The sequence below is a fragment of the Aquarana catesbeiana genome, linkage group LG03 (assembly GCF_042186555.1).
Source record: "Aquarana catesbeiana isolate 2022-GZ linkage group LG03, ASM4218655v1, whole genome shotgun sequence".
NCBI lineage: Eukaryota > Metazoa > Chordata > Amphibia > Anura > Ranidae > Aquarana > Aquarana catesbeiana.
In genome coordinates, this window is record NC_133326.1 from 447,535,159 (window position 1) to 447,562,069 (window position 26,911).

The following is a 26,911-nucleotide window of genomic DNA, read 5'->3' on the forward strand; positions in this document are numbered from 1 at the left end:
ATGTGAAATATATAATAAAAGTCATAAATGTCATAACTACAATAATTTTTTCACAGGTAAGCATAACAAAGTATGTCCAAAAACATATTTAATTGGATTATTACTTAGATTTTTTTTTTACTATTTTTGCTTTAGGCCTCATGCACACAGGGCATTTTTATAGCTGCTTTTACCAGCGTCAGGCGTTTTTTTTTTAACTTAAAAACACCTTTCCATGTTATTCTATGGCCTCATGCACACACAGGATTTTAGGAGCTGTAAGTGGCATAGGCGGTTTCAAGCTGCCAAAAAAAACCCAGGGCCAGCGTGTTATGAGGACCTGCGTTCCCTATGAGAGCCCATTGATTTGAATAGAAGTCGCATCCAATTCGGATCATGATTATCCGACTTGTGTTGTGGCTTGTGCTCTGAGGATCTTGAAGGGGAACCCCACGCCAAAAAAAAAACTGCGTGGGGTCCCCCCGAAAAACCATACCATACACCTATCTGAGCATGCAGCTTGGCAGGTCAGGAAAGGGGGGGACGATTGAGCCCCCCTCCTGGACCATACCAGGCCACACACCCTCAACATGGGGGGGTGGGTGCTTTGGGGCAGGGGGCTCTGCGCCCCCCACCCCAAAGCACCTTATCCCCATGTTGATCGGGACAAGGGCCTCTTCCCCAGAACCCTGGGCGGTGGTTGTGGGGGTCTGCGGGCAGGGGGCTTATCAAAATCTGGAAGCCCCCTTTAAGAAGGGGGGCCCCCAGATCACTGCCCCCCACCCTATGTAAATGAGCAAGGGGTACATTGTACCCCTACTCATTCACCCAAAAAGGTACCAAAAATAACTAAAACAGTAAACAGACTTTTGACAAAGTCCTTTATTAAAGCCGCTCCAATGTGTCTTCTCCCACCGATGGTCTTCTCCGCTCTCCGATGATGTCTTATTCCTCCGGTTCTTTTCCCTTCTCCACTGATGTCTTCTCTCTCTGGTTCTTCTCCCTCCTCCACTGATGTTTTCTCTCTCCGATTCTTCTTCCTCCTCCGCTGATGTCTTCTCCCTCCGCTGTCTTCTTCTGCTGTCTTCTTCTGCTGCCTCCAGTTCTTCTTCCTCCTGATGTCATCTCCTGATGCTTGCTTCCACTGTTTTGTTAGGTCCGGCATGTGCCATTACTTATATAGCCATGGAGTGTGGTCATCTAGTGACATCATCCAAAGACCCCGCCCGGGACATAATGAGGCGGTGACATCACAAGGGGGTGGGGTATCTGGACTAGAATGAATAGGGGTACAATGTACTCCTTACTTTTTCATATAGGGTGAGGGGCTAGGATCAGGGGGCCCCCTTCTTAAAGCCCACCCCCCATGTTAAGGGCATGGGGCCTGGTATGTTCCAAGAGGGGAGGGGGGCATTTGCTTATTCCCCCCCTTTCCTGACCTGCTGTGCTGCATGCACGGATGGGGGTCTGGTATGGATTTTGGGAGGGGCACGTCGTTTTTTTTGCCGAAGGGTCTGGTATGGTCTTGGGGTTCCCCTTCAAAATCCTCAGAGCACACGTTGCACCACAAGTCAGATCATCATGATCTGACTTGGATGCAACTTCTATTCAAATCAATGGGTTGAAAGTCGGATCAGTTAAGACTGCTCTCATAGGGAACCATTGATTTTGAATAGAGGCAGAGAAACGCTGCTAAAAGCTAGCACAGCTTATCGCGCATGAATGCCAATGCAAAAAGCTACTAAAAACTTTTACAGCTGCGTTTTCCTGGTGTTGGTAGTAGCTTTGCAGCTCGTTTTTTTCTAACGCCCTGTGTGTGTGAGGACTTTTTTTGGTATGGCTATGTGAATATATTTATCTATATGTGAATATATATTGTTGTTCGTCATTGCAAACTTCAATATTCCAGCCTGTGATCCTGTGTGTGCTTGGGGGTGTGTGCATTGTGGGGGTTCCTTTGCTTTGTCCCCATTGGGTGTGTCCACCCTGTGACAGTTTCTGCAGCCTCCTGGAATGCAAATATGCATTCCAAAGATGGCTGCTTAGTGCCAACATCAGGTTTAGCATGATGATTATACCGCCCCATTCTGAAGTGGCCATTGCTTTGCACCTGCATGATGGGGGATCCACTAGATGGCAGCAGCTTCTCCATTCTCCCCCTTTCCCAAGTGGGATATTGTTTGGGGTCTAGGGCAGCCTTTTTCAACCAGGGTGCCATTAGGTTTCTTCAGGAGTGCCTTAGTAAAATGCCTAAAAATTTATGAAAAATTCTATACAAACCAACCGGGGGATCAAATCTGCCTTTTAGTTACACAAAGCCACAGGTTTTCATTGTACACCATTAAAACCTTCTAGCCACTGGTGTCGTAACAACGAATGATGTCACCGGTGATATGGAGGGCGTTGGACCCTCCTCTGCCCTTCTCTGTCAGAGCTGGGGTCCCGTTAGCTGAGTGAGGGAGTGAAACTGAGGGAGAAGAGAAACATTGGATTAGTAGTCAGTACCAATGTACAAAGATGTGTTTACTTAGTGTAGCACCCTCTAGGTAGATAGGAGCTAGAAGTAGGATTTTTGTGGACAAGTACATTTAGGCAGGCCTGGCAGGCAGTCAGGCCTGTTTGTTTTCATTCTGGGCTGGAGGTGGCTCAGAGTAGCAGCTGGTGACTCACAGGCAGCATCACTGAGACCTCCCTCTTCTTTCCAGAAGATTCTGGTAAGAGAGGAGGAGAGGTGGGGCTGCCTGGGGTATTCTATGACCAATCCCCAACTTAGATTGGCAGGGGGCAGGCCTCCTTAAATGCCCAGGGTCAGCCCAGCTGGGGAGGAGTTGTCAGGTGGAAGAGCTGGAGTGAGAGAGTGTGGAGGCTATCTGGGCCTTTAAGGGAGCACACCCAGTCTGGGGGGGTGACCTTGGGCCTGGGCTCGGGTGCAGTTGGGACCACCTTCAAGAACGCATGAAGAGGTTCTGGACCGGAGGCACATGAGAGAGCAAGGAGAGGACAGCGGGAGAGAGCACTACTAAGAGACTCCAGGGAGGACAACTGGTCGCAGCCAAGAGGGCTGGTGAGTGAAGCACAGTCGGGAGGACTGGGGAGGCACGCCTGAGAGGACTGGGTGCATGTAGTCTGACATGGGTGCAGAACCAGAAGGGTGGACTGTGGTAAATGGGGCAGTGGAGAGAGGCAATTACTTTGTGCTAGCTGTACCTGGAAGATTTGAGAAGAAGCGATGTGCTGGAGGAGAAAGACCTGAAGATTAGAGAGGAAGCAATGTGCTGGAGGAGTAAGACCTGAAGATTAGAGAGGAGGTGATGTGCAGGAGGAGAAATGGAGTGTATATACTGGACTGCATTTAGTTGTCCCAAGCAAGTGCTACCAATTCTACTGGGCATCCCATATTTCTCTGTGACAAACAATCCAACAGTTCAGTAGCACCTACAGGGGTACCGATACATTAGTAAGAATAAATGTTGCGTGTCCTGTTTGTGTGGATGTTGGTGCTTTTCGTAAAACTATTGGTTTCCTTCCACCCCCCCAAAGTCTACTATCTTTATAAGGCTACATATTTGTGGGTGTCTAAATTTCAGAGTTTAGCTGCATTTAGTTGGACTCACACAATGCAGCAAGTTAACAGACTTACGATTCAACACTGCCACAAATTAGTGTCAAGTTATCCTTGCTATTTGGGTGCGCATCAATAGACAAAGCAAGGTCCATAAAGACATGGATGAGCGAGTTTGGGGTTGGGGAACTTGACTGGCCTACACAGAGTCCTGACCTCAACCTGATAGAATACTTTTGGGATGAATTAGAGCCAGGCCTTCTCATCCACATCAGTGCCTGACCTCACAAATGCGCTTCTGGAAGAATAGTCAAACATTCCCATAGACACACTCCTAAACCTTGTGGACAGCTTTCCCAGAAGAGTTGAAGCCGTTATAGCTGCAAAGGGTGGGAAAACTCAATATTGAACCCTATGGACTTAGACTGGGATGCCATTAAAGTTTATGTGCTTGTAAAGACAGGCGTCCCGATACTTTTGGTAATATAGTGTGTGTTAAACGGAGCTTTAATGAATTTTTTACTGAAATTACTGATTTGATAAAATGTATGGTTTTATTTTACAATGCACGTTTTATTGAGCATGTGAAAAACTAAAGTAAAAATGTTACATTTTATTCATGTTCAACAACCACCATGCCCCTGATAGACTAAAAACATCATGTGTTTTGAGCTGCATAGGCTTTAGGTTACATGAGAGAATGTGTTTTTTTTTCGTTCATTAAATAAGAATTAGTCTTTTTTTACTCCAAAAAATATTATAATTTTGAGTGCACCTTCTTAAAGCCCAATTGTGGACCCAGATTCCTCCACTGTTCGCTTCACCCCCCAACTAATTGAAGCACCCCATACCATTTTAAAAAGAAGACCAAGATATTTATCTTTTTCTCCAGGTGTCATTGTTCTGGTCTTGTGATGTCACAGGTTTCACCCTCTTTTTACCTCCAGGGATGGGTGATTCCTGATTAGTGCATTGAGTAATGCCCGTACTGATGTTACGACAAGCTATGGCATCCTCCTATGAGCCCAGGGTGGGTCCCTGAACTAAACAAATGTATTTTGAATAACGCTAGCAAGAAGACCAACATTGGATTGGTGAGTGGGTGAGTCTTCAGGTGACAGTGCCGGAGCTGCTTTATTATTTCTTAACATCTGCCGGGGGATTCACTCTTTTGTTTATTGTTTGAAGAAGAACCAGTCTTTAATTCATAAGTGTAAATTTTGAAAACCACCTACCAAAAGAAAACAAACTACAAAGCAAATAATATTTGGTAAGCAAGTAAAATGGTTGGAGCAATGAACGTTTATAAAGCAATAGTCAAATAACACTTAATTTAGTAATATAAAGTATTAGCATGGATATAGCTGTGATTTAATTTAGGTCAGCACTTTTTATTTATTAATACATGTATACTTGCACTTATTTTATTTGAATTTAGGTTTTACAAAGATCTAGTAGCTCAATTTGATGAGAAACAATCAGAATGGAATTTCTTCTCCTAGTAATTCTGAAAAAGGAACCATATGGTTTAGACAGCAATAACTTGCAGTACACAAACAATAGAGAAATTGAGAAGCAGAGGTCAGTGTCTGAGCGAGCCAGGCTGCAAACCTCCTATTCAGCCTAATAAAGCTGTTGTCTGGGGGTAATGATGCAAATGTTTCAAGCCTTTCTGCCTGTGATAGTCTAGGACGTGATTTGTCATACAATCTGAAACTTTGGGAGGACTTTAGACAGAACATCCCCCAAAGATGGAGATGAGCCATATGTCCACTTGTTTTGCATGTGAAGAGGTGCATGAGTCTATGGAATGCATTCCTCTCCACTCTCCCCTGATAGGAAAGGATTTTAGCCTGCAAAAAGTCTTGACAACAAGAGGTATACATTCCCTGATTAGCTACTTAGATCTAAAGCTTTTGCACTGCTTAACCCCAATTAGCCTATAGTAAAGAAGTATCAACACCAGCCTTCTTTAATCATTGCTTTACAGATATTGTATATGAAGGAGACTTTATGACTGCACTGAAATATTCTAAATATATTAAAAATATATCCTAAATCTAATGTGAAAAAAACTCAAGTAATGAGTTTTTTTGCTTGTTGAACAATATTTGATAAATAAACCTTTACATACTGTATATTTAAAAGATATATCTTATACTTATAAAACAAAACATGCTTGGGGGATGCCTTAAAGTGGTTGTAAAGGCAGAAGGTTCTTTATCTTAATGCATTCTATGCATTAAGATAAAAACCTTCTGTGTGTGCCCCCCTAATACTTACCTGAGCCCCATCTCGAACCAGCGATGTGCACGAGTGCCTCGGCCGTCTGGGACTCTCCATCCTGATTGGCAGAGATACAGCAGTGCCGCTATTGGCTCCGGCTGCTGTCAGAGTCAGTTAGCCAATCATGAGAGGGGGCGGGGCAAACTGCGTGTCTGAATGTACACATGGAGCTGCTGCTTGGTTCGGGTGCCCCCATAGCAAACTGCTTGCAGTGGGGGCACTCGACAGGCAGGAGGGGCCAGGAGCACCAAAGAAGGACCCAAGAATAGAGTAGGTAAGTATAACACGTTTGTTATTTTTAAAGAAATAAAACAATATATTAGCATCACTTTAAGCCTACATCTGAAGGGTCATCGGAGTTACGTTTATCATGATTGACAATTGACAATGTGCTTGAAGTGGAATATTCCAATAAAATTTTTCTATAAAATTCCTTTTCTATAGTTTATGTGTGTTTATTCCCTTTGCAATTATTTATGAATGGGTAACAAAGAGTACTTTGTACTTCTGACTCATTCATGTAGAGGTGGCAGATATTGGGGGGTCCTCTTATCTTATCAATTCTGATTCCAAGTCCCCCTCCCTAGTAGGGATGAGCCGAGCACCCCACTGTTCGGTTTGCACCAGAACATGCGAACAGGCAAAAAATTTGTTTGAACACGCGAACACCGTTAAAGTCTATGGGACTCGAACATGAATAATCAAAAGTGCTAATTTTAAAGGCTTATTTGCAAGTTATTGTCATAAAAAATGTTTGGGGACCTGGGTCCTGCCCCAGGGGACATGGATCAATGCAAAAAAAAGTTTTAAAAACGGTCGTTTTTAAGGGAGCAGTGATTTTAATAATGCTTAAAGTGAAACAATAAAAGTGTAATATTCCTTTAAATTTCGTACCTGGGGGGTGTCTATAGTATGCCTGTAAAACGGGCCCATGTTTCCCGTGTTTAGGACAGTCTGACAGCAAAATGACATTTCAAAGGAAAAAAAGTCATTTAAAACTACTCGCGGCTATTAATGAATTGTCGGTCCGACAATACACATAAAAGTTAATTGATAAAAACGGCATGGGATTTCCCCACAGGTGAACCCCCGAACCAAAGTTTTAAAAAAATGGTGTGGGGGTCCCCCTAAATTCCATACCACGCCCTTTAGACCTGGTATGGATATTAAGGGGAACCCCGCGCTAAAAAAAAAAAAAAAAATGGTGTGGGGGTCCCCCTCAAAATCCATACCAGACCCTTTAGGTCTGGTATGGATTTTAAGGGGAACCCCGTGCCAAAATTAAAAAAAAATGGCGTGGGGTCCCCCCTCAAAATTTATACCAGACCCTTATCCGAGCACGCAACCTGGCAGGCTGCAGGTAAAGAGGGGGGACGAGAGAGCCCCCCTGAACCGTACAAGGCCACATGCCCTCAACATTGGGAGGGTGCTTTGGGGTCCCCCCCAAAGCACCTTGTCCCCATGTTGATGGGGACAAGGGCCTCATCCCCACAACCCTTGCCTGGGTGGTTGTGGGGGTCTGCGGGCGGGGAGCCTCCCTCTGATGCACGGGACTTGACGGGGACTTCCCTATGGGGAAGTCCCCGCCCCCCTCTGACATCACGGGGAAAGCCATAGGGAAGTCCCCGTCAAGTCCCCGTGCGTCAGAGGGGGTGGGGTCACCGGGTGGCCCCACCCTCCATTATTTAAGAAGCATCAGAAGACGAGAAGCGTCACACAGCGGGAGCCTCCCATCATGGATGCGGAGCGGCCCGAGAACGAAGAAGGGAAAAAGACGCCGCGGAGGAAGATGCCGGACGAGAACACCGGAGCAAGAAGCAGAGGATCGGAGGAAAAACCAGAGGAAGAAGAAGATGGAGGAAGAAACCGAAGGAAGATAGAAGAAAGAAGATAGAAGAAAGAAGATGGAAAGAAGAAGACTTTAAATAAAGGAATTGTCAAAAACTGTCTCTTGTCATTTTTAACATTTTTGACACTTTTTTGTGAAATGGTAGGGGTACTTTTGTACCCCCTTACCATTTCACACAGGGGGGGGCGGGATCTGGGGGTCCTCTTGTTAAAGGGGGCTTCCAGATTCCGATAAGCCCCCCGCCCGCAGACCCCACAACCACCGGGCAAGGGATGTGGGGATGAGGCCCTTGTCCCCTCCCAATGAGGGCATGTGGCCTGGTACGGTTCAGGGGGGGCGCTCTCTTGTCCCCCCTCTTTTCCTGCGGCCTGCCAGGTTGGGTGCTTGGATAAGGGTCTGGTATGGATTTTGAGGGGGACCCCCACGCCATTTTTTAAAAAAAATTGGCGTGTGGTTCCCCTTAATATCCATACTAGACCTGAAGGGCCTGGTATGGAATTTAGGGGACCCCCAAGCCATTTTTTAAAAAATTTTGGTTCAGGGTTTCCCTGTGGGGAAATCTCATGCCGTTTTTATCAATGAACTTATGTGTATTGTCAGACCGACGATTCATTAACAGCCGTGAGTAGTTTTAAATGAGTTTTTTTCCTTTGAAATGTAATTTTGCTGTCAGACTGTTCTAAACACGGGAAACATGCGCCCCTTTACAGGCATACTATGCAGACAGTGGGGGAAAAGCGAACTTAGGACTTTAAAAAATGTTTTCTTTTATTTGCATCATCATAGATACCTTTTACATATATTTCCCACAGTATAGAAGTCCGTCCCAGTTGCGGGGTCTTGGAATGTGCGGTCTCGTGTTCCTCGTTGGGTCCCCTTTTAAGCTCCCGGGCCGGGCTCCATGGCTCCTTGGACCCCTGGCTTTCCTTGTCGCATGGTTCCATTTTTGGCTACTATGTGAGTAATTGTCATGGTTATGCAATAGAGTTTGTCTGTCAGCTTACCTGTCTCCATGTGTTCATCTCTAGAGACCAGCTGGCCCTCACCTGACTGCTTTTATAAACTCTCCTCTAGCATGGCTCCACCCCAGCTCCTATCAGGGAACCCTATATTAACCTGTGCACTGCAAGCCAGCAGTGCTGATCAACCATTGTGTGTTAGCTTTCGTGTGTACTTGCTGTGTTTCCTACGTCTGATTCCAGTTACCGACCTTGGCCTGTTCTCGACTATCCCTGTCTGCTTGTGACCCTGATCTTTGGCGTGTTATGTTTATCCTTGTCTGCTAGTCGCCCCGACATTTGGCTTATCCCTTACCTTCCTTGTTGTTTCAGCCTGCTGCCTCCTACCTCTTCTCCTGTAGTCTACCGTGAGCGTGAGCTGTGAGACCTTGGGGGCCGCGACCTGGAGCCAGACTGCAGCGCAGTCCATCCTCACCACTAGAGGCTCTGGTGAACACCTGCTGGCTCTTAGACTCTGCGCCCTGGGGAATCTATGCTCTAGTTCCCAGTGGGATCTGTGTCAGTGTTCCAGTAGACATGCTTCCTGAACCTCCCAGGGTTCAATCCGCAGTAGTCAGTCCTAGGGTCCACTACCTTAGCGGTGCACTCCTGACTTCCACGGAGTGCATCTGTCACCTGGTCTCAGGTGACCTGACAGTTTGATCAGCCATACGGACCCGGCTGACGTGCAGCTTCCTGCAGATGATTCATTACAGGGCATAGTCCGCAGACTTGAGACCCAGGAATCGCATCAGACCCAGGTGATGTGATTCCTTCAGGATTTGGCCTCTCATTTTGAACAGGTTCAGGCCTCATTAGGACCCCCGGTTCAACAACCTCAACCGTTATCTGCTGCTGCACCTATTGCACCAGTCGCAGCCACACATTCATTACAACTGCCAGCTCTGGCCCGTTTCTCTGGGGACTCCAAGGCCTGCAGGGGGTTCCTTAGCCAGTGCACAATTCATTTTAAGCTTCAGCCCCAAAACTTCCTGTCTGATCGGGCAAAGGTAGCCTATATTATATACCTCCTGTCCGGTGAGGCGTTAGCCTGGGCTGCCCCTCTGTGGAAACTGAATGATCCAGTGGTTTCTAGCCTGTCTGATTTCTTGAAACTTTTTCGGAATATCTTCAAGGAACCGGGTCGTGTCTCCTCAGCGGCCAGCACCCTTTTACGTCTCCATCAAGAGTCTGCTTCTGTGGGACAGTACGCTCTTCATTTTCGTACTTTGACTGCTGAGCTGAGCTTTAATAATGAGGTCCTAGTTGCAACCTTTTTACATGGCCTCTCTGATAGAGTGAAGGATGCATTAGCAGGAAGATCCCTCCCTGCTGACCTGGACGGTGTCATCACCTTGTGTAACCAGATCGATATTCACTTTCAGGAGAGGGCCCTGGAAAAAAGACGTCAGCACTCCCCGTTCTTTAGGCAGCCTGAGCTCCATGTCCCTTCTCTTTGTTCTGAGAAGCACCTCCTGCCTGCTAAGGAACCTATGCAGCTGGGCCAGACCAAGTTATCGCCCGAAGAACGAACTAGGTGCAGAACTCTGGGCTTGTGCCTCTACTGTGGCGTCAAAGGTCATTTTCGTGATACTTGTTCTCTTCGTCCGGAAAAACGCTCAGGGCTAATACATCTGGAAGGTGGAGTATTGGACCCTGAAATATCACCTTCACCTTCTCGTCTTCTCCTTTCTGTGTTCCTTCATGTTGGCACCCTCGTTCAGTCTCGGCATACCTGGATTCTGGAGCCGCTGGAAATTTAATGGACTGGGGAACTGCATCTTCCATGAGACTTACCCTTTTTCCTCTCACAACGCCATTGGTGGTCTTGGCGATTGATGGCACTGTTCTTCCAGGGGGTCCTATTCACTTCCAGACCCTCCCTGTTAAGATGTCAGTAGGGACACTCCACCAGGAGTGGATATCCTTCCTTGTCCTACCTATGGTTTTATCTCCTATCATATTAGGTCTTCCTTGGTTACGGCTCCATTCTCCACATGTTGACTGGACTGCTGGACAGATCTTGACATGGGGTTCCTCCTGTTCCTCCTCCTTGGTTACCCCAAAAGAGAAACTTTCTGTTGCCACCATCCCAGTATCTTCTGCTCTTCCTGCTGCATATAGCGATTTCTGGAATGTCTCCTGCAATAGTCGGGCTGAGGCAATCTCTGGGTCGTGTGGCACTCTGGATGAGGAGCCCACCTGTGAACCTGGGCCGATCATTCACTCCAGTTTGCATGGCCATTTCCCTTTGCCTGTCCCTGGACCCCTTTGGACACACACCCAGGCTGACTCGTCCACCAGTTCCACAGTCGCTATGCCCTGCGATGCAATTCTGGTGGTCGCTGCACCTGGCGATGCTGTTCAGTCGGCCTCTGCACCAGTCCAGCCTATGCCCAGTGAGCTTCCTGCTTCTTGTTCAGGATCTTCTGTAACCTGGCCTCACCCTACTGCTACTACGTCCGTTCAAACCTGTTTAAGAGGCTCAATCCTTCCTTTAGATAGATTGCCTCATTCGGCCAGGTGGGGTTTTCAATCTTTTGTTCAGGGCTCTCTGCATTCTGTTTGTGTTTCAGCTATCCAGCTTAACTCTTGTGACACGTCACCTTCTAACCAACCTGACCTCAGGGATCTACTGACCTCTACCCAGTCTGATGTTTAAGAAGAATGATCTTGCGCATTAAAATCTAATCACACATAATACAATATTGCAAATAAAGTGAAATTCATAATGGTGATCGTGTGGGTAAAATGAGAGTAAAATATCACAATAATCAATATAAATATAAATAAAGACAGAGTATAAAATGCTTATTATCTGTGCACTGGGGATAAAGTTCATAAAGTGGACAGGTGAATGGCTCTATCTTGGCTGTGAGACTTCATAAAGTGACAGTGTTGAAATAAATATATGAATTGGCCAAAGTTCATGCAGGTCCTCATGGAAAATATCCAGATGGCATTAGGCTCTCAGAACTCTCACCTTAGTATAGGTTTAAACAGGCATCATTAGATATCTCTTTTTGGATCTGTATATCTCCTCCCTGCTGTGTTCTCATCTATTAATCACGGCTTTATTCCTTTCCTCTCCGCTCTTCATGTAGTGTACTTGCCTATTAAAGTATGTTCCACCAAGGCACAAACGGCCCGGTGGAAAAGAGAGAGCGAAAAGAAAGCCTCCAATGGTGTAGTATGTAAGATGAGTGAAATAAAACTTTACTTACAGGCTTCAAGGTGGTCTCTTACATTAAAAACAGTAAAAACTAGCATATACAGATGGAACGGCGTTTGGAGCGCCTCCTTACGTGACTTCCGGTTTACGTCTGCTCTCCGTCACTCCCTACGCATTACGTCACCGCTCGTGACTTCATCTGGGGAACCGGATTGGTCAGAGAGGTATGTTTTTTATATGGTTGAACCGGAAGTTTTGTAGCGGCCATTTTCTTGTGGTCCGCTTGTATGTATGAGCGCGGCCATCTTTATGGTTGTAAACAAATATAAACAGCGGCCATTTTTTTGTGGATGGGACAACGACTGTCATGAATACTACTGTATGGCAGTGATGAAGAATAGGTAATAACATACATAGTTTATAAAAAGATATTATATTAAGTTGTACCAACAGGGATAATAGAGAGAAAAAATAAATTAAGATCAAATATGTTTGATTAGGCACGTCAGTCGTATACCGCGGAACATAAGGAGATGCCCTAGTACATGTATATTGCCTGCACATAATATGAATGCATAGCTAGATAAGTAATGTAATCTAAATATGAGCTACATATATGCAAATCAATTACATGGAAATTACAATAAAAATAAAAGTAAAAAATATAAAATAAAATAAAATATAAAAAACAAAAAATAGAAACATCAATAAAATACATATTAAATATGAAAAATGTATATAGCTGGTAAATAAAATCAATGATGTTGATTAAAACAAATGGTTTAAAAGTTACTTAGGAAACAAGGTCAAACTCCACGTTCATACCTCTAGGAGTTAATGTACGCATGGTGTGTATCCAATAGGACTCCCTTTGACTTATGGTCCTTATTTTATGGCTACCTCTCCATGACCCTTTATATTTTTCTATACCCCAGAATTGAAGATGTGTAGGATCCTGATTATGTACTGCTGCAAAATGTTTAGATACATTGTGTTTGGGATTTCCCTTTTTGATGTTTTGAATATGTTCTTTTATTCTGACTTTGAGGGCTCTCTTGGTATGTCCTACATGGAGTTTGCAGCTACATTGTAGCACATATACTACTCCCTCAGTGTGGCATCCTATAAAGTCCCTGATCTTGAATGTCTCTCTTGTAGTAATAGCTGTAAAATCTGTTCTTCTGCCCTGGAATTTCTGGGCATGTCTACATGCATAGCAGTTTCTGCAAGGAAAAAAACCTTTTCCAGTGAAAAAGGAATATGGTGCTTTGCAGGGAGGTTCTACCACTGATTTCACCACCATGTCTCTTATGGTAGGTGCTCTCTTGTATATAATGTTTGATAGGTCTGGTAGTATGTTCTTTAAGTCTCTGTCATTCTTGAGAATGTGCCAGTGACGTTTGATTATTTTTGATACTTCTTTGTACTGTACATTATAATCCAAGATTAGACTCCGTGTCTCTTGTTGGAATATTTTTTTAGGTTTATTTTCCAACATTTTTGTTCTATCCATTTTATTGACATGTTGGATTTGTTCTTCAATCCATGAATCCTCATACCCTTTTGTCTTAAATCTTGTTCCAATTAGTCTAGCTTGTTCTTTGTAGTCTTCTTCACTTGTGCAATTCCTTTTGATTCTGATGAATTGTCCTTTTGGAATATTGTAAAGCCATGATTTATGGTGGCAGCTATCTGCAGAGAGATAGCGGTTAGTGTCCACATTTTTGAAAAACGTTTTGGTGACCAATTTGTCTCCTTCTAAGCAGATCTTTAAATCTAGAAATTCAACTGATTTTTCATCTATATTCCACAACAGGTGTATGTTCTTCTCATTCATGTTCAATTTATTTAGGAACTGTTCAAGTCCCTCTTTCTTGCCATTCCAGACAATGATTACATCATCGATGTATCTTTTATACAAAGTGAGTTCCGCAGGTGTATCCCCGTAGACTGATTGATCTTCCCACTGTGCCATAAAGGCAATTGAAATTCCAGGGCAGAATTACAGATTTTACAGATATTACTTCAAGAGAGACATTCAAGATCAGGGACTTTATAGGATGCCACACTGAGGGAGTAGTATATGTGCTACAATGTAGCTGCAAACTCCAATATGTAGGACGTATCAAGAGAGCCCTCAAAGTCAGAATAAAAGAACATATTCAAAACATCAAAAAGGGAAATCCCAAACACAATGTATCTAAACATTTTGCAGCAGTACATAATCAGGATCCTACACATCTTCAATTCTGGGGTATAGAAAAATATAAAGGGTCATGGAGAGGTAGCCATAAAATAAGGATCATAAGTCAAAGGGAGTATATAAAGGGTCATAAAGAGGTAGCCATAAAATAAGGATCATAAGTCAAAGGGAGTCCTATTGGATACACACCATGCGTACATTAACTCCTAGAGGTATGAACGTGGAGTTCGACCTTAATTGTTTCCTAAGTAACTTTTAAACCATTTGTTTTAATCAACATCATTGATTTTATTTACCAGCCATATACATATACATTATTCATATTTAATGTGTATTTTATTGATATTTCTATTTTTTGTTTTTTATATTTTATTTTATATTTTTTACTTTTATTTTTATTGTAATTCCCATGTAATTGATTTGCATATATGTAGCTCATATTTAGATTACATTACTTATCTATCTATGCATTCATATTATGTGCAGGCAATATACATGTACTAGGGCATCTCCCTATGTACCGCGGTATACGACTGATGTGCCTAATCAAACATATTTGATCTTAATTTATTTTTTCTCTCTATTATCCCTGTTGGCACAACTTAATATAATATCCTTTTATAAACTATGTATGTTATTACCTATTCTACATCACTGCCATACAGTAGTATTCATGACAGTCGTTGTCCCATCCACAAAAAAATGGCCGCTGTTTATATTTGTTTACCACCATAAAGATGGCCGCACTCATACATACAAGCGGACCACAAGAAAATGGCCGCTACAAAACTTCCGGTTCAACCAAATAAAAAACATACCTCTCTAACCAATACGATTCCCCAGATGAAGTCACGATCTGTGACGTAGCGCGTAGGGAGTGGCAGAGAGCAGACCGGAAGTCACGTAAGGAGGCGCTCCAAACGCCGTTCCACCTGTATATGCTAGTTTTTACTGTTTTTAATGTAAGAGACCACCTTGAAGCCCGTAAATAAAGTTTTATTTCACTCATCTTACATACTACACCATTGGAAGCTTTCTTTTCTCTCTCTCTTTTCCACCGGGCCGTTTGTGCCTTGGTGGAACATACTTTAAACAGGCAAGTACACTACATGAAGAGCGGAGAGGAAAGGAATTAAGCCGTGATTAATAGATGAGAACGTTTGAACACAGCAGGGAGGAGATATACAGATCCAAAAAGAGATATCTAATGATGCCTGTTTAAACCTATACTAAGGTGAGAGTTCTGAGAGCCTAATGCCATCTGGATATTTTCCATGAGGACCTGCATGAACTTTGGCCAATTCATATATTTATTTTAACACTAAGTCACTTTATGAAGTCTCACAGCCAAGATAGAGCCATTCACCTGTCCACTTTATGAACTTTATCCCCAGTGCACAGATAATAAGCATTTTATACTCTGTCTTTACTTATATTTATATTGATTATTGTGATATTTTACTCTCATTTTACCCACACGATCACCATGATGAATTTCACTTTATTTGCAATATTGTATTATGTGTGATTAGATTTTAATGCGCGAGATCATTCTTCTTAAACATTTTCATTGAAGTGTAGTGTGAACACTTTTAGATTTTGCTGCTGTCTTTTTAAAAATCACCACACATATATATTTCCAGTATTTTTACACTTTCACATTTTGTTTCATATCATTTTGCACACATTTTCACTATTATTCATTTATAGCACGAAGGACACTTCCACTTACCCAGTCTGATGGTCCTGCGTTGGATGTCCAGCTCATCTTTAAGGGTCTGGGGGACCCTGCTCAGACTCCTGATGGTCTTCTCATGCCCTTACCCATTCCTAAAAAGCCTTTAGTCCTCAATAAGTCCTTTTGTCCTCTCCCTACCTCGGTTCCGGTCTCTGAGGATAATCTAAAGTACAAGGTTAGTCAAGTTTTGGATTCCCGGCTCCGTAAAGGCATTCTTCAGTACCTCGTACATTGGAAAGGGTTTGGTCCTGAGGAGAGGTCTTGGATCACTGCATCTGAGGTCTTTACTCCTCGTCTGTTGAAGAGGTTCCATCTGGAGTTTCCCTTTAAGCCTGGGCACAGGCTCATCTCTAGAGACCAGCTGACCCTCACCTGACTGCTTTTATAAACTCTCCTCTAGCATGGCTCCACCCCAGCTCCTATCAGGGAACCCTATATTAACCTGTGCACTGCAAGCCGGCAGTGCTGATCAACCATTGTGTGTTAGCTTTCGTGTGTACTTGCTGTGTTTCCTATGTCTGATTCCAGTTACCGACCTTGGCCTGTTCTCGACTATCCCTGTCTGCTTGTGACCCTGACCTTTGGCGTGTTATGTTTATCCTTGTCTGCTAGTCACCCCGACATTTGGCTTATCCCTTACTTTCCTTGTTGTTCCAGCCTGTTGCCTCCTACCTCTTCTCCTGTAGTCTACCATGAGCATGAGCTGTGAGACCCTGGGGGCCGCGACCTGGAGCCAGACTGCAGCGCAGTCCATCCTCACCACTAGAGGGTCTGGTGAACACCTGCTGGCTCTTAGACTCTGCGCCCTGGGGAATCTATGCTCTAGCTCCCAGTGGGATCTGTGTCAGTGTTCCAGTAGACTTGCTTCCTGAACCTCCCAGGGTTCAATCCGCAGTAGTCAGTGCTAGGGTCCACTACCTTAGCGGTGCACTCCTGACTTCCACGGAGTGCATCTGTCACCTGGCCTCAGGTGACCTGACAGTAATTTCTTGGCATGGCCCGTTATGCCCAATAATTTCCTTTTGGGTTCTCCCCCCCCCATTTTTGTTGACTTGGTTAGTTACATGCAACTATGTTGTTTTTTATACATCTCTATAGAACTCAGACGCACCTGGCTCCTGAAGAGTGGACCAAAGTCCATGAAACGCGTCGGACCTACCTTGATGCATCCAATACACATTGATCTATTTTTTTATGTTGTTTATTCTACTTGATATTGTTTTGGGGACCATGATGCATAATTTTATTTTATTTTATCTCCAGCGCTGTGCGTGTGACGTCCCGGTTGGGCGTCGCTCTGTGCAGACGTTGTGGTATATTGGCTCGGCTGACACATGGTGAGCTTCTCTGGCGTCTGCCTAGATGTCCCTCCATCTCTGTCATGCCTGTGTGACGCTGAAGGGGAGCTGACATTCTGTGCTGGACCTGCATCTCACTCCCCGCTTACTGGTCACCAGTGATCGTGGCAACACTATTCATGTACACCTTGACTTCCCCCTACAAGTGTGGTTTTCAATACTTATGTATACTTACCAAGGTAAACTTTTGGTATTTCATTTCACCATCATGTTTTGATTTCTAGTCTACAATACTCCCCCTTTTTTTCTTTTATTTGCATCATCATTGATACCTTCTACATATATTTCCAACAGTATAGAAGTCCGTCTCAGTTGCGGGGTCTTGGAATATGTGGTCCTGTGTTCCCCGTTGGGTCCCCTTCTCAGCTCCTGGGCCAGGCTCCATGGCTGACCCCTGGCTTTCCTTGTCGCACGGTCCCATTTTTGGCTACTATGTGAGTAATTTCTTGGCATGGCCTGTTATGCCCAACAATTTCCTTTTTGGTTCTCTTTTTTCCCCCTCCCCCCCCATTTTTTGTTGACTTGGTTAGTTACATGCAACCATATTGTTTTTTATACATCTCTATAGAACTCAGACGCACCTGGCTCCTGAAGAGTGGACCAAAGTCCATGAAACGCGTCGGACCTACCTTGATGCATCCAATACACATTAAACTATTTTTGATATTGTTTATTCTACTTGATGTTGTTCTGGGGGACCATGATGCATAATTTTATTTGCCTATGCCATGTTTTACATATACATATTGATTGTTTTGTATATAATTACTTCTTATGTCATATGTCTGCAGTGCGATTTTCATGCCATGTTGATCATTGGTCCCTAATAAACATACATATGTTTGGACCTCTGTGAATGTGATTGGGTTCCATCATGTGCACCTCATTTAAAGTCCCAACCTCCCCCCTCGTTTACAGGCATACTATAGACACCTCCCGGGTACGAAATTTAAAGGAATGTTACACTTTTATTGTTTCACTTTAAGCATTATTAAAATCACTGCTTCCGAAAAAACGGACATTTTTAAAACTTTTTTTGCATTGATCCATGTCCCCTGGGGCAGGACCCAGGTCCCCAAACACTTTTTATGACAATACCATGCATATAAGCCTTTAAAATTAGCACTTTTGATTTCTCCCATAGACTTTTAAAGGGTGTTCCGCGGCTTTCGAATTTGCCGCGAACACCCCAAATTGTTCGCTGTTCGGCGAACTGGCAAACAGCCGATGTTCGAGTCGAACATGAGTTCGACTCGAACTCGAAGCTCATCCCTACTCCCTAGACAAACTCTCACATCCACTGAGCCGGGAATGTGGGGCCCCCTGGCAAGGTATCCTTCTCATGTTAAGGGCTTTTTACCAGGTATGGTTTGGGAGGAAGCATGCTTAACGTCCCTTAAATTCCTGGCTAGCCAGTCTTCATGTCTGTATAAGTGTCTGGTATGGATTTTGGGGGTACCCCATGCCTTTTTTTTTGGTGTGGGGTCACCCTTAAAATTCATACCAGACTCCTCTCTAGGATAAGGCTCTGGTATGGACCCCACACCATGTTTTTATCCCCCCCTAAAAACCCATACCAGACCCTATTCAGCCATGCAGTGTGCATGCAGCCCACCTCCTAAACCTTACCAGACCAGGCCACTGTCCACAAATACTGCCTGCAGGAACTCTACACTTATTCCAATACAAGCTCAAGCCCCTCAAGGAAAGAATTAGCCACACAAGTTCAGTTTCCTCATTTAAAGGGGTACATGGTACTTCTTGTTACTCATTCACAAAAAAAAAAAATCTACAAAGTAAATAAACATACAGATGCTATACAAAAATATTGTATTAAAAATAAACATGTCCGACAATGTATTTCAAAACATCAATCACATCATCAGTGATGTAGACCATCATCAATCACGATACGTAATGCCCTGACGCAAAACATGATGACCCATGATGCCGATCCTCTCCCACCAGACTGCGACTGCAAATCTCAGCTTTCTGGTTGGCTGCTGAATGTCAACAATCGGTCGGCTGACGTCATTGACCAAATATGGTTGTAACTTTATGTAACCCATAATGCCTATTGGCTTGTTTACAATTTGAGACAAAATGGCAAGTGGGTGGCCAAAGATGTCAAACAAAACCAAAGAAAATTCCCGCTCAACTTACCGACCAGCCGGTAACCAACTGAGTTATTCTTTCTGCAGTATGCTTTAAAAACAGGGGTTTAGGGATCAAACGGGCTTTATCCCAGGCAGACAAATAGTCGATAACATTAGACTTGTCACAAACATTGTTCAAGATGCCAACCTCCATTCTCGCCCCCTCTATCTGCTTAGCCTTGACATCCACAAGGCCTTCGATAGCGTTAATTGGTCCTACTTAAATCACCTTTTACCTAAATACGGCATATCAGAAAAATTTATACATGGATTTAACGCTCTTTACCACTTACCCCAAACCAGAATTAGAATTCCAGGGAATAACTCAGATTTCTTCCCCCTAAGCAGAGGAACCAGACAGGGCTGCCTTCTCTCCCCCCTCCTTTTTGCCTTAGCCATCGAGCCCCTTGCAGTTGCCATCAGAAATAACCCTAATATCAAAGGCTATCAAAAAGTTCCATATGACTTTAAACTCAGTCTTTATGCTGACGATGCACTTCTATTTTTAACAGACCCATTAATCTCAATACCCAACCTCCTCTCAGATCTCCATTCATTCCATAAACTTTCTGGTCTTTTTATTAACACTAACAAATGCTCCATTCTACCTATAAACAGCCCTCCAAACTTAACCTCACTTCTGAAGAAAAACTTCAACTTCCTTTGGTCCTCACACTCCTTTAAATACTTAGGAGTTAATATCACAACATCCCACAACCTATTATATAAAAGCAACTACCTTCCCCTTTTCTCACGAATCAATTCACTGTTAAAAACCTGGTCCTCTTACCATATTTCCTTCCTCGGAAGGATTTGTGCCTTTAAGATGACTATCCTTCCAAAACTATTATACTATTTTAGAGCTCTTCCCATTAATGTACCCAAAACAAAACTGGAATCCCTACAACGTGAAATTAATAGATTTATTTGGAACAACAAAAAACCCAGATGTAGTTACAATCTTATGCATAGACCACAAGATAGAGGTGGGCTGGGACTTCCCAACCTTTGGCTTTATTTCTTAGCAACCAAATTAGTACAAATGGCTCAGTGGTCTTCCCCTGATACAAATGTCTCCTGGTTGACCTTTGAATCCACCTCTATTCATCCTTTGAATATCAGAGGAATTTTGTGGTCCAACACAAAACTACACCATATTCTTAATAAAAAAAACACTTTAATTGCCCAACTTATACTCCTTTGGAATAGAATCAAAGATAACTTCAAACTCCTCTCTGCAACCCCTCCATTAGCCTCATTCTTGGGGGACCCCAGATTCCCGCTTGCTTTCCTTGATCACACACCCTTTTACAACTGGATCAAAAACAATCTTACCACTTTAAAGTCTATCACACTCAACTCTAAATTTCCATCTTTCTCCTCACTACAATCCAGATTTAATTTCCCCCCTTCGGAATATCACCAGTACACCTTGATCCGCGAGTTCTACTCTACATACTACTCATTATCTGTTAATCCCCCTAGTACTTTATTCGAACACATCTGTATCTCTTCACCTAGAGACAAGGGACTGATATCCTTCCTCTATAGCAATCTCAATAACTTTCTCCAACCCGAAAAAACAGGCCCCATGATTAGATGGGAAGCAGAGATTGGTAGCTCATTCCCAATGGACTCGTGGACCAGGATGATTAAAAACCTTCGCAAAAGTAATTGCGCTGCTGCATTTAGAGAATCCCCAATAAAACTTCACATCAGGTGGTACATGACTCCATCTAGGATACATTCCTTCTACCCCTCAACCTCCCCGAACTGTTTCAGAGGTTGTCTCTTGGAGGGCAGTTATATCCACATCTTTTGGGATTGTGAATATTTGAAACCAATATGGGATAAGTTAATCAACATACTAGAAAACCCTCTTAAGAAAAAAATTTCCCTATCCCCCCAAATATGCCTGTTATACGCTACAGTTCCAGATGTCCCAACTCCTTGTAATAGATTAATCCACTCTCTAATCAGTTCAATACACTGGATGATAGCCTTTAACTGGAAAACACAAAACCTACCATGGCCCCAGGTTGAATCTAGAATGGAATCACTTAGACTTTCCGAAAGAATTCATCATACCCTATTTGACACTATGCATATCTATAATGAGAAGTGGAAATTTTGGTCCTTATCAGACCTTCAACGCTTATAATTTTTCACACCCTACTAAAAATTCATTCTACTATATCGTTGATTTTTATGATAACATATCCTCTATACTCTAATGATTAAATAATGTAACCCATCCTACTATATCAGCTTTGTGTTATATTTCCCTTACATCTTTATACAACGTCTTCATTGTATTCTATTCATTAATTACCCAACTTTGTATATTCTACAATTATTTCCCACGCATGTTAAACCATATTGATGTACTCTGCAACCGTTTTATTATGTGTCTTTCAAATAAACTTTTGTAAACAAAAAAAAAAACAGGGGTTTAGTTTGCACACATTTTGCAAATAAATACGTAAGCTGCAGAGCCTCTTCTCAGCACCCCAGTAGTATCTATAGTTCTGTACACACGGGCGGACTCTTCGACCGGACTGGTCCAACGGACCGAATCCGGCGGACATTCCGACCGTGTGTGGGCTCCATCGGGCCTGCAGCGGACTTTTTCGGTCAAAAATCTGACGGACTCGAGATTTGGAAAATGTTTCAAATTTGTCCGACGGACTCGAGTCCAGTCGAAAAATCCACTCGTTTGTATGCTAGTCCGACGGACGAAAACCCATGCTAGGGCAGCTATTGGCTATTGGCTATCAACTTCCTTATTTTAGTCCGGTCGTACGTCATCACGTACAAATCCGTCGGACTTTGGTGTGATCGTGTGTAGTCAAGTCCGTTCGTTCAAAAGTCCATCGGAAGTCCGTCAAAAGTGTCGAAAGTCCGTCAGAAAGTCCAGCAGACCAGTCCGGCCGAAAAGTCCACCCGTGTGTACGCGGCATAACTCTAAATTTTGAGAGCCTCCACAGTGAAAGCACATGCATTATAATGGATAGGCAGAGAGCAGGGGAGCCTGGAGGCCTGTTTCACATATATTCGGGCACAATTTACTTGAGTTTTTTGAAGGAGTCCAGTGTGGTTTTGTTTACCAGTTTAGGTGCGATATAGGTGCAAATTTTTACAGTATATGACACTTGAATTTTCATCTGAACTGGACTGAAAAATGTACAGAACTAATTTTAAAAACTAACTACGGCCAGCCCAGATATATGTGAACCAGCTCCATAGAAAGCCAGTTCAGTTCAGATGTCATGCGAGTCGGATGTGGTTCAAAATGCATCCAATTTGCATATATGTGAACCGAGCCTGAATAAGTATTGCAGTAGTAATGTATTGTAGTGTCATGGGAGGTTCCCGCATCTAATTTACCATACTCTTACTATTTCCCATACTCTTACTAATTAGTTAATTCACTAAATTAGAATTAAGGTGGTTGCTTTAAATATTGTGTGAAAGCATTAGGCCACTTTGAGTAAATTAGCAAATTATTTTTACATTGTGGGAATAGGGCCATGTGAATATATAATGAACAGATCTTTGTGAATCTCCATAAGCTGTATATTGGCCTGCTGTGGCTTGAATATTCAACTTTCTAAGCTTATCTCTGATCTGTTCATAACAATGATCCTTTGCAACATCTTTAAATCTTTGTATATTTCACTTGCACAAACCCTTTATCAGTTTGATAACTTTGTACTTTTACTAAAAAAAAAAATGAGCAAATTCATTAGTCTGTAATAAATAACCCAAATAGTGACCCGAAGCAAAGTATACAAGGTGGATTTATTCATTAACATATCAAAATTTGCCACTAAACAGCAACTTGAATTCTTCACCATAACAACACAACTGTGAGGAAACCTTGTAGCAGCAATTACTAAAAAAATGAATTCAAGTCTTAATGACTAAAAAGTTTTCATGGTGGTGTCAAAACTGAAGTGAGTGCAGGGGATAAAGTAAACTGCATGGTATGGGAAAATTATACTTCACTTCCACACTACTCACCAATTACTAGATTAATTGATATGTCATTATTTGGCAAGTGTACTAGCTGGAATTCGACCAAAAAAGTGCATAGGTGAAAACAAGTCTTAAAAACCTATTGCCAGCATGTCTGTTATCCTACTCTACCCATATATGTTCTGTTAAATCATTCAAAACATTATATTTCACTTGGTAACAAATACTTTCCTAGCTACTTATCTCATGAATTTCATTTAAAGAGCATTGATCACTAATTTGGTCTTAATGACAAATATTACAGGGTGGGCTTGTTAGCTCCTTACCCAAATCCTAACCTTGAAGCTTCCATTATGTTTGGGTTGTCACTGGAGGCCATGTTGACATACATAGACCCACCAATAGCCATATAGCCATGCCACTACTAGTATAGCTCTTAGGATTATTTGTAAAAACTCGATCTCACACTATGTCAAATTAGGCATTCCTTAGGGGGAAAGGTGATGATGGTGGTGGTGGTGGTGGGGGGGGGTTATTTAAACATTCGCAAATATTCCAGATGTCCAATTTGACAATTACCTACTAATCATTTATTTAAGGAAAATCTTTGACAGGCTGAAACAATAGATTCATTTGTTTCCTGGTGGGTAGAGCTCAGCAGCTTAATCAAAAGTATTGATATTTTATTTGTTTACACTATTGTTTAACCTCTAAGGCATTACAGTTTGTGTACTGTTTGGGAAATGACTTATTCAGTAGCAGCCACCCACATTGTATTGACCAGTGCAACATCACTTTCATCCTTTCAGACCTCCAGAGGGGTTCTTTGTAATGAGAACAGTGAACTGCCCGCTTTTCAGGGGAAAAAGCAAAGTACATCTTAATAGGTACAGTGCCAAACACTGGCAACACACAAATCTAGCATCATATAGATAATGTTTAAGTTTCATTGTGTACATTTAGGGCCCTTTCACATTGATGCATTTTTGCTTTTACCCCTCTAAATACACAAGAAAAACACATTAAAATTATTCTCCTTTAAATCCTATGGAACTCTTCACACCATTGTGGTGTGGGCGCAGTACATTTTTAAAAGATGCTGCATCTTTAGTGTCCTGCTTAAAAAGCACACCAAAAAAAATGCACCTCCCATTTAAGTGAATTGAAAACACATCAAAATGCACTGCAATTGTGTTTTTGGTCAGCTAGGAGTCAGGCAACCAGAAAACACATCAAAAACACACATGCATTTTTGACGCATTTTTTTTAGTGGAGCAGTGTGAAAGGGCCACTAATTTTTCTATGCATTGTCCTATTGATCAATGAAAGGTCAAAATGTAATTTATCTCCTTACTACTAACTCATAACTGTCAATTAGCGAGGTACTATTGCAAACTTTTTAATGTTAATACTCTAAAAGTACTTTGCAGCCTAAATATCAGTTATCTTCAAATGTCTACTGGCCGTCAAGTTCACTGTTTGCAGCTCCATATGCCATCTGAGAATGGAGTGGGTACAAAAAAGTGTTTTGTTAGCACTGAGTCTTCTTCTTCAAAGCCTGATTTCAAAAGCGCAAAGAGGAGACTGAAGAAGAGTTTGCATTCTGCTTGCATTCTTGTGGACAGTTCTTTATTTGGTAGCAAGTCAGTTGTCATAGTATGCTTTACACGCAACAGACTAAATTTACAGAATTTACACAGTGCATAAAGTACACACTGCAGCAGCATGTGTACTAACAACAACCAAGATTGGATTAGAAAGCTGACGAGAAGGGTGATGATGCTGATAATAATCACTTGTCCACTGGGCACTTAAAGCCCCTTCCTTTGCTCTCACACTTTGGGGAATCTAGGATGGAAAAGGACTTGGGGGTCCTAGTGGATGATAGGCTCAGCAACGGCATGCAATGCCAAGCTGCTGCTAATAAAGCAAACAGAATATTGGCATGCATTAAAAGGGGGATCAACTGCAGAGATAAAACGATAATTCTCCCGCTCTACAAGACTCTGGTCCGCCCGCACCTGGAGTATGCTGTCCAGTTCTGGGCACCAGTCCTCAGGAGGGACGTACTGGAAATGGAGCGAGTACAAAGAAGGGCAACAAAGCTAATAAAGGGTCTGGAGGATCTTAGTTATGAGGAAAGGTTGCGAGCACTGAACTTATTCTCTCTGGAGAAGAGACGCTTGAGAGGGGATATGATTTCAATTTACAAATACTGTACTGGTGACCCCACAATAGGGATAAAACTTTTTCGCAGAAGAGAGTTTAATAAGACTCGTGGCCACTCATTGCAATTAGAGGAAAAGAGGTTTAACCTTAAACTACGTAGAGGGTTCTTTACTGTAAGAGCGGCAAGGATGTGGAATTCCCTTCCACAGGCGGTGGTCTCAGCGGGGAGCATTGATAGCTTCAAGAAACTATTAGATAATCACCTGAATGACCGCAATATACAGGGATATGTAATGTAATACTGACACATAATCACACACATAGGTTGGACTTGATGGACTTGTGTCTTTTTTCAACCTCACCTACTATGTAACTATGTAACTTTGAATGACATTTACTCAGTCATGCAACACTGTACCTATATTAATTTTTTGTCATTTTTTTCATACAAATAGAGCTTTCTTTTGGTAGTAATCACCACTGGGTTTTTTTTTAATTGTTTGCGCTTTAAATAAAAAAAGACCGAAAATGTTTCTCCTTTACTGACGGGCACTGATAGGCGGAACTGATGGACACTGATAGGTGGCACTGATAGGCAGCACTGACGAGGAGGCACTGACAGGCATTTCTGTCAGAAGGAGACATTTTTCTCCTTCACTGACGGGCACTGATGAGGCTGCTCTAAAGGGGCACTGATAGGTGGCACTGATAGATGACACTGATAGGCAGCACTGATGAGGAGGCACTGACAGGCATCCCTGATGGACACTGATTGGCTCCACAGATCGGCACTGATTGGCATCATAGGTGGACACTGGTGGGCATCACTGGTGGACATCACAGGTGGGCACTGGTGGGCATCACTGATGGGGCTATAATGATAATCACTGCACTGATTATCAGTGCAGATCCCCCCTGTCAGGAGAGCAACTTATCGTCTCTGCTCTACTCACGCCCTGTCAACGTGACTAGAGAAAAGCCAATAGCTGGCACTTCTTAGTAATGCTGTGATCAGCTGTGATTGGTCACAGCTGATTACAAAGTAAAGAACCTATGTCATAGGCTCTTTACCATGATCAGAGATGAAGTGTGTCGGAGCAACACTCTGTTCCACCGATCGCCGCACTGCACCCCCCGGGGATGTGCACAAGTGGCTTGTTCTCCTTGACGTCATATGACGTCCAGTCAGAATGGGAGAGCCACCGCCCTGGCTGTCATTTTGCAGTAGGCGGGGCAGGATGTGGTTGAAGGTGAATTATACATAAAAATGATTGGTTAAACCAATCACCACTACTTCTCCTTTATACTGGATTTTGACATTTACAAATGCACCAATTTAGAAATCGGATTAAAGATTTAGCATTTGGAAACACTTTATGAAAGATAAAAGTGAATTATATATACAACTATATAGATCAGACCAAAATGAGGAACGAGTTAGGAGGAAAGATGGACAGAGGGAC